Here is a 10,110-nt window from a genome sequence, read left to right on the forward strand (position 1 = left end):
ATAACGACACAAGACTTGGCTGGTAACATCTTTACTTTTGTAGGAGACTGGACTGTCTCGGAGTTGTTTGTGTAGTTTGTTCCTTTGTTGTGTGTTCACAACCCCCCGCCCCCCATATAATTTATTTTGTGATTTCCTCTCTTGATTTTCTGTTTGGCGCATTACATGTTTGCTTTTCTGAGTGTCATTGAAGTCATCATTGATTTACGTTTTCGGGGGCGGTCACTCTCGAGCAAAAGGCACGGAGACCGAGAAGGAGAAGGACGTACCTGTCCAGTAGTCGCTTGAGTTGTGTATACGTTTTAAAAAGAACCAACACGACAGCTCATTTGTTTTCTGTCGTTTTGCTCCGATGCAGAAACTGCCGTCTGAACGCAAGTGGGGCTGCACCGACGCTGTGCCGGTGCAGACACGCTCAGCGGCTTTGTACATGTGAACGCTCCACACAATTTGCTGCGGTGCAAAATATATCGCAACAAAATACATCGGTGCAGCGCCGGAGCAAATGTGTGCCGTGTGAACACCCCTTTGGACTCAGGCGCCCAAAAAGCCTGATCGGGACATCCCCAATCACAATAATTTTTAATGTAGAAATTATGTATGACGATACTTTCCAGGGGGTCAAGTGCCTCATGATTCACTTTGAGTGCCATTCATATCAATGTCAATGGGAATCCAAATGTGAAGTGCCAGTGACGGCACTTATCGTCAACTAGATTTTTTTTTTGAATGGGAATGGGCAGAAAAAAAGCCCTGGCCAACTCTGGTATGGTCATTGAGATGGGAAAGTTAAAAAAACACAAAACAAAGAAACACTATGGCCAACACATAGCAGCACTGGGTCTCTTGTGGATGAGATCACAGTGTATCAAAACAATGCTTGATGCATGTAAACATGAAATTTGACGAGCAGTTTGTGATTGATCAAAATGTTTTCTTTCGCTGAGTCGACGAGAAAGAGTGTCACAAAAGAGAGAAATGAGGAAAGAGATACGCACACACACATACGCACCGCTGAATACTACTAATACTAAATAGCACACGTGCAAATCATTTGTTGAGTTTGTTAAATGTAAAAATGTTACACTGGTGAATATATGTCAATGTATTATTTTATTATTTTGTTCATTTATGTGATTGTGCTATCAAAACACATTTTTATTGTGGTGGTTGTTTATAAAAAGACTATTCAGATGATTGAGGCATCACTAAAGCAAACATTAGCGTATAAGTCACGTATGCATAAAATACATAATTTGACCAAAAGCTTGTTTTCTGCATTTTTGGGTGCAAAATAGGTCATTTGGGTGAAACCAACCTCTGTTCTCCCGCTGATTACTAAAAAAATGGAATAAGGTAGACTCAAACTAGGTATAAAGGAATTCAGCTCTTTATTGTTTTTGTCACGTTTGAGCACAGTTCTCCAACTTGGTTGCAGACTAAATCAGCTGCTACTTTTCCAAATGATTGAGTGCAGTTCTGTTGAGCACTCCTCGGCCGCTTCCAATGAGCAAATGATTGGCTTCGGCCCTCGATGAGACAATGGCGACTGCTGATGATGAAGTCTTTGATTTCCATCAAGACTTCCAAGTAATGGTGTGCAGTAGCTTGCGAGATTGAGCATGTCAAGATTAAAATTTGAATTTGCATGATGGAACTTTGCTGTGTGGCAAGTGCGGCATTTGCTGTGTGGTGAGCTGGAGAGTGAGTCCGAAGCAGCTGCACACATGGCGGCTTGAAACCAGCATGCCGAGATCAGGGGCCAGCCACCAGCAAGCTGTCTGCTTGGCTGAAAGCTAATGACACCGCTGGGCGAGCTAACTACCATTTGGCACCTTCGATTGCACCAAAACCAAACACCTGCCCGTGTCGCCTTCCAAAATTTTATGTGATTCTGACTTTTGTGTTTAACCGAATATCCCGCTGACGACACAAAGGTTATGTTCTGATGTGGAACTGTGACTGGCTGGATGGGGTGGCGGCAGTGACAATGACGCACAGCTGGTGAAGGTCATTGCCCTGGGTTCTTTTTTCGTTTTCATTTTCAAATGAATTGAATTCATTCAAATTATTCATGATCATGGGTTGCCGTATGCAACACTGTTGCGCGATGACTAGCACCTTTTATCTTTCACTTGGACAGTATTTGATCAATAATGATGCAAGAGGCGACTGTCGTATGACAAAATGAATGCTGAGAGCAAGCAGAAAACAAACTCTTTTCCCGCAAAATATTCCATGAAATACACCACACCGTAAATATTATGTTCACGCTCCAAGTCTTTGTGCTTTGTCTAATTGAAGTGATCAGGGTCGAGGTCAACTTGTTGGATGAGCAATGGAGGTCCTTCGCATACAACTGAAATACAGTACAATGTAATGTAATACCAAATGTTTAGATGTGAAAATATGGTACAACGAAGAGAATTATGACGGTCAACAGCAAATTGTTGAAGCAGATTCCAAATATGGATTTCAAATTCAGATTTTTCTAGCACATCAGGTTTTTAAAAAAAAAAATCTTTTTTTTTTTGTTTATACGTTTGACCAAGAAAAAAAAGCACAATACAGATTTTACTATGTGTTGTAATCATATTTTAGAATAAAAAAAATCCACCTGTTTCTGAACAGAATCCTTTATTCATATTCAGCATATGACACAATACTGTATCCATCCATCCATTTTCCGAACCGCTTAATCCTCACTAGGGTCGCGGGGGGTGCTGGAGCCTATCCCAGCCATCTTCGGGCAGTAGGCGGGGGACACCCTGAACCAGTTGCCAGCCAATCGCAGGGCACACAGAGACGAACAACCATGCACGCGCACACTCACACCTAGGGACAATTTAGAGTGTTCAATTAGCCTGCCATGCATGTTTTTGGAACGTGGGAGGAAACCGGAGCACCCGGAGAAAACCCACGCAGGCCCGGGGAGAACATGCAAACTCCACACAGGGAGGCCGGAGCTGGAATTGAACCCGGAACCTCTGCACTGTGAAGCCGACGTGCTAACCACTGGACTACCGGGCCGCCCCGACACAATACTGTATATTATTTAATTACTTTCCGGATAAGCGGCGGAAAACGGATGGATGGATGTTATTATTTTCTCACTATTATTATGAAAGCCTAAAGTTTAGTTGCCCTTCAAGATTAAAAAATGTTTGCAAAAACGTGTTGACCGTGATGCATTTATAGTTTGTTGTTCTCAATAGACTGAGATCGATATCCTGTAGCAAGCACATTGTGCTACCCAAATAATCACCTTATTGCCTGTGCTAACACTTTACATTCTGCATGCAGGAAGTCTATCTGAATATAGAAACTCGCTGTTATTTTTCTTTTAAACTTTAATTCTAAGTTGATAAGTGTCTGGCTCAATATTGTACCCGAGGGACAGTAATGTGCAGGAGGATATTATTGTCCACTTTAGTCCACTTGAGGCTGAAACAAGATAATAAATCCTGAATCTCTTTGAGACCAAAATTGGTTGGTTAAAATTTTTTTTTTTTTGTTGCAAAATAGTTCAATTCAGGTTGCATTTTTATCCGTTATTAGTCGAGACATCTCTGGAGGGTTGATCGGCATGAACTAATTTGTTTCCGGCACCATCGGATCACTTTTCAAATGTTGCGGTTTGTAAGGGACGGACGTTGCCAACCTGTCTGGCTTCAGCAATCAGCTAAAGGTCAGCTCGTTACGCTTTTAAAATGCGACCCGAGCCTTCTTCATGCATTTGGCGGCATCAAATGAGGCTTGCACAAATGGAGCAAGTCAAGACTCTGACATTTTGTCACCGGAGCGAGACTATCACTTGCCACTCTCACAGGAGTTCGTTGTGGGTTATTTCAAATGAAAAGTACCATATTTCTGTAAATGTGTCTTTGTGGAGTCCCATAGTTCCTGACTAAATTATATGTCTAACACAACTACATGTTACACACAGATATGAATAGAATTAATCACTACATCTTGTTATGATTCACCAGTCCTGGCAGACAGGATGGCATGTCTCAAGTAAAGCCGTTCATGACAGTCCATGATATACTATGCCACGTGTCAATATTGCCAAATATTTTCAAGAAATTGTTTTGAAGTGAAATTAAAGTTATAAACATATCACAACCAAGTTTTGACTCAATTCTCAGTTTGTTAGATTGAGAAATACAGTAAAACATGCACAAGGTTGAAGGCAACCAGCAAGAAAGAGACAAACTTCTCACCTTCAGGATACATTTTTTAAAATTCTTTTTTTTGTATTCAGGATTCATGTGAAACACAAAACACTTGCAGATCCAAAAGACAAATGCATGGTGCATATGGAGATATTCAAATATATTTTGGATTTGAGGGTCAGGTAGTGGAAGCTAATTAACCTGTGTGCAAGAGTTCCCAGAAATTTGAGAAAGACATATGTTTTGTCGCCACTATCACGCAAAGTCAAGTGGGGATAGACTGTGAATTGGGACTAAATTAACGAACAAGACTCATTATGTGAGCTCCTTGAGTAGAAGGATGAAGTTTTTTTTTTTTTTGGTAACCTCGCATTCACTTCAGCCCTCACTAGTTTCAACACCATCCGTCTCACTTAGACACGGCACATAAAGACGGCGCCTTTATTACAGGGTCCAGCACAAGAATGATGAATTATTTATTCTATTCAGCAGTGCTACTGCAAAGATCTGCAGCACTGTACCGTAGGGTGACCAGTTTGCTGTACAGTGGAGGAATAATATAAATGAACATAATGAACAACTTAGGAGTCACATTTCGTTGGTTTTAGATCCGAGTCGTTTTGTAAAAACTAAGCTAATATATTTAGTTTTTGTCAAAAATTAAAATAGTGGAATCTGATGATGACCACCAAATAGTGAAATCAACTCCGATCAACACATCAGACCTGGATGAATAATTCCTAAATACAGCATATTTTTCATATTTCTGATCTGGTTATAAAAGTCATGCCGACAGAAAATTGAATCCTAACATCTTGATATATATACTACATGTGTGCTCCATCCCCACATTAGTTTTAAAAGCAAACATCCAGAGAAACGTCTATGGCTCAGTCAGCCTTTTTCGTCTTTTCATGTGCCTCTTAGGCTGATGGATGCCTGCTCAGGGTCCCCGTGACCTCTCATTGATAGAGTGACGCACTTCACGGGCTTTTAATCCCGTGTTTCAATGCACGTGCATGGTCTCAACACAATTTGTCATTGACAGGGTTCACATTCTGCTTTAATTGTTTGCTTCCTAAATTGATTGTCTCAGAGTCCCTCAGGCTCGTAAATAACAGGTCACGGTGTCTCATCATATTCTCAGCGGCATCAAATATGAGCTGAACTCTCACAAGATATGGTGACATCCAGCATGTGTTGTGACATGAGAAGCATATTTTCTGCAAGGTTTCCGGGACAAATGCGAATTTACTCTCATCTCACTCATTCACTCCCAAAGACGTTTTTAAACGTCTTTTCAGACTTGGTCCAGAATTGGCTGGTACTGAACGAGCTAATCACCTTCTTGTACGAAGGGGCAGAAGTGTTTGGGCGAAAAGATGATCATGTTTTACTTGCAACCTTGAGCTTGTTGCTGTTTCCCTTTTCAAGTGAAGTTGCTTGCTGTGTGTAAATATTTTCATTGTACTAGTTTATTAATTATTTTCGTTTTTATCGTTTTTTTTGGGGGGGGTTGTTTTGTTTAAATCAAGGCTCTGACGTGCATTATTTTTGAATCAATTTCCTTGAGATCCAACGCGTCCTTCGGGGTCTTCTGCAAAAGTTGCCAGTGAACTGTGCAACCCAGACCCAAACTCCGGAATACACTAACGCAGGGGTCACTAACCCCGGAAGTCAAGGAGCCCTATCCTGCGTGTTTTAAATATTTCCCTCCTCAAACACATCTGATTCAAATGATCAGATTTGCCACCAGGCTTCTGTAGCGCTTGCTGATGAACTTTAATTATCTAATCCAAAGGAGGCCAAAGCTAACAAATGTTTCAATAGCTAAGCAGAGCAACATGCACCTTCTGGTGTTGTATCGGTGGTTTAACGGCTTCACTTCTCACCGACCTGCTTTGCGGATGGTTTGGACATAACGTGAACCTCGTGAGTTCTTGACAGACATTCGACTTATTGTCAGTGCATTTCCAGGCGCAACAGTCAACTTGCTAGATTTTCATACCTGAAGAGAATGTCATCTGACACTCAGACAAGAAGCCGATTAATTTTGAATGACATTTGACACAAGCTGCTTCAAACCAGTATTTCAGCCAACAAATAGAATTGTGTTGAAAGGCAGAAGCAAAGCAGCACCAGGAGCGCTTGTCCTTCCCGTTGAGGCTTGATCATCTTTGTGCACTCGTCAGCTTCAGTTAGCGTCCAGAGTTTGTTCGGATCGTCAGAGGCGCCGCTGTGGGCGATGTGTCACTTCATTTTTTATTTTTATTTTTTTGTTCTTGTAGTAGGGTTTGAGTGAGGCTATAACAGCATTGGTTGCTTCGCTCAGGAACCTGGGTGAATCTTTTTTTTTTTAACTGGCGGAACCAGCATTGATTCACTGATGCAATCATATGACTTAGCTTTCACACATTCTCTTTAGAATTTTGTTTCTCTCTTACTGTAACTTGTGTTAGAGATGGCCAACACATTAAGGTTTTTTGAGTCGAAAGATCTTCACCATCGTTGTCATCGAATAAACCATTGCTAAACCAGAGGCATTTTTGGTAATGTCTCTGATTTAGCAATTGAAATGGAATCCCAACACCCCTTTAATTTGAGAGATTCATTTGTTTTGTTTGGCTCCAGGTTCTTTTTAAACAAACTGAAAAAGTACATCAACATATTTTAAACATATTTGACTTTTTTTCCAACGACGGTCAAAGTTAAACTTGTATCCGAAGGCACCCTCTCTATTTCCTCGTGTTCCTGTTGAATGCTGAAAGTCACCTTCAAAGACTCACTGTGCAGCCTTCTGCCTTATATATATTTTTTGCAAATTGATTCATGTTCCTCCAGGGAGAGCAGCCACCGGATGCATCATGCGGCAGCTGAAAGCTTGGCATACCTTACAGCATTAACTAAGAGGGGCACCTCTCAACAAAAAAAGGTGATTGGATTGATGTTTGGTGAGAAACATTGCGATTGTCTACAACCAAACACTTATCATTTTAACAGCATTCTTTCATCTATTGACCTGCGAGGTTTACGTTCAAATGAATCATTGTCGTGTGACGGGTCAAGGTCAGTTCCTGTGAAATGTGTTGTAACAGGAAGAAAACGCTGATTTCCCACCTGCACATTCTGGCAACCGGATCCATTTTCATGATTGGCATGCAGATGAGTCTTAATATCCTTTGTTGCCGTGGAACTGGCACGTCCGTAATGTGTTGCTAAGAGCTAGAAGCCGCTAAACAAATGAGTATGACATGATGCTTGGATCAAGACCCCTGAAAGTTAATGCTTACAGACGGCTTCCATGATGGCACCTCCTACTAACCCTCCGTGCCTGACCCAACCCTTTAAATGTGGACACCGCATGGAGCTCTCCATCACCGTGAGTGAGTGTGGCCAGGTCCCGGGCAGACACCGTGAAATAGGTACGCCTCTGGATCACGGAGCAGACCACTCAGCCCTCACCGCCCAAAGCTGCTCCATTTACTACGGCCCATTAGCATGATGACGCGCCTTGCGCTTGCCATTCATTCGTTCCACGGCGCAGAGGGCGTCTGACCACGCTTCCGCTCAAGGTGCGCCGCTTCGCTGGCGAGGCAGCGTCGGAGCTAATGGCTTTGGGCTCCGCCGGCTGGTAATGACTATGAGCCGAGCAAGACATGAAGGATTGATAGTTCTGATTAGATGTGCCGTCTTGGAAAATGTGATGCTTTGGCTTATTGATTTGTTTTGAGTATGATATTAATCTTGACACCAACCACATATTGTTACTTTCAGGGTGTCGGGCGTTGGCTTTTCTTTTCTTTCCTTTCATTCGACAGCCCACATCTTTTATATTAAAAAGTAGGACCGTGGCGTGATTATAAGGCTGCCTGGATCAATAAAGTAACCTTTTCACAAGCGCAGCATAAACACTTGTGAAACGTAGTGCATTGTGTGCACGTCCAGGACATGCGTTGAGTTGGTGTGCGCAATAATGTAAAGGTCACTATGGCTGTCGTCCCAGTGATTTATTACCCAGCCGGGGGGGGAGAGGGGGGCAGTGAGCCCCTGGCGTCCGACTCCGCGGCCACAGGAGTCACGCCACGCAGCCACATCGCATCAATGAGCAACACTGCTGCCCGGCTTTGCTTCACTGATGCTAGCTGACACATGACTTTGTCTTTGAGACTTGGCGTTGGAAAGCTTGCAGGTCAAGTACTGCAACAAAAGGTTCACGTGAAAACAGATTAAAAACTGTGACAGGAAAGTGATAAGTCACGTCCAGTAGGTCTTATAAGTTCAGTTGAAGGTTATGCATCATAAACTTGTTTTTTTCCTGGTCATTAGCCACAATCAGTACAACAAATCGAGAAAATTATAAAATAACAGATTAAACTACGAAGAAATGGACCAATAAGAAATAATATGCCTTATAATGTGCCGGCGAGCTATTAGCGACTAAACTGCTTATGTTTATGTGGTTAGGCTGTGCAAACTTTGCTTGCATTTTCATGCTTTCCACTTGATCAGTTAGGTGCAACTTGTTCAAGGAATTGAACAGGTGTCTTGTATTGTCTTGTTTTGGACAACGTACCATGCACAACGGCTCCCTCCTCCACATCGCTCTGGAGATACCGCCAGGGAAGGAACTTCTCTCTTGTCAAAATAGCTTCATCGTCGTGGCTGGCCATGAGCTGAGCGTTTCGATGTACGTTTCGTCAATTTGTTGCAATTACTTTCTGTGTACTGCTTCTTTAATTGATTGGCCAATGCTGTTTATTTGAACTTGCAAACCGATGTTGGAATGGGGACTCAGATGAGCTGGAGTCGCACACGTTTCTATCACGTCTGATGGCATAAATATGCTCACAGCGCGCCGCTGGTCACATAATATCCCAAATCTCGATCATATATTATATTGTCCTTTTTTTATATCACACACACACACACACAAAAGTCTCACAATGGCCATAGTTTTATTGGATTGGATAACTTTAATTCCGAGCATACTCAATGAATGGCCCTCCGTGCTCAAGGCCATTCTGGATCCTTCGGCTCCCCTGTGTCTCTCTTACCTTCCATCCGCAACCATAGAGCTGCTTGAGCCTCGGGGCTCGAATAACTCTCCGGTGACGACTCACGGAGACATCTTCGTAATTTAAAGCGCAATTCCTTTTTTCCTGGGAGCTTTATAAAAATCTATATTGTGGTCATAAACAATACTGGCTTTCCGTGAGGCTTCGGATTCAGCTTTTTATGTATGCAGAGAGTTATGATTGAGGCAAGCGGCGCTTTGCTGAAAGGCCAAGCGGCAATCAAAAACCAGGGCATTGGCTCTGGCCATTCATATGGAGCTAAACTTTACCTGACCTTTGTTTTTGTCTTTGTTTGCATTACATTTTCAGCAAGGTGTCAGTTTTGGATCATTTTGTTTATCCAGTATGTCACTTCAATGTAAACCATTTGTGAATGGTCTGAATATTGTTTTGAAACTCAGACAAACTGAACGTGTGAATTCTAGGCTTTAATTAAGATCAATGACCTTCTTGTGGTCACTTACAGTGCAGTCATTCAGTCAGCGGTCATGCGAATATGAGTGTCTCATTGTCTGCCAAAAGTTATATGTCTCCTGTGATTGACTGGCTTTCAAGCTCCTTTTAGCCCGACATTGGTGAGGATAGACTACAGCTCCCAGCGACCCTAAACAGGATATGCGCTATAATAAAATGGATGGCCAGTTACATTGCCTCCTTGTATTTGATTGCAGTATTTGTGAAAATGATAGTTTGACAATTAACTGTGTTTAAAAAAAAAACTAAAATACATTATTAAACAAGTTCTTCAACAATTCAAGTACCTCGATTAATTAAAAAAAAAAATGCTCAAGGAACTTTTCCTGACTCAGGTGTCAGTCTAATTAGTATGTCAAGCCAGCCACAGCTGCAACTGCTCATGC

This window comes from Hippocampus guttulatus, chromosome 1 (genome assembly GCF_054856545.1).
Source record: "Hippocampus guttulatus isolate MCC_2025c chromosome 1, RoL_Hgut_1.0, whole genome shotgun sequence".
Lineage (NCBI taxonomy): Eukaryota > Metazoa > Chordata > Actinopteri > Syngnathiformes > Syngnathidae > Hippocampus > Hippocampus guttulatus.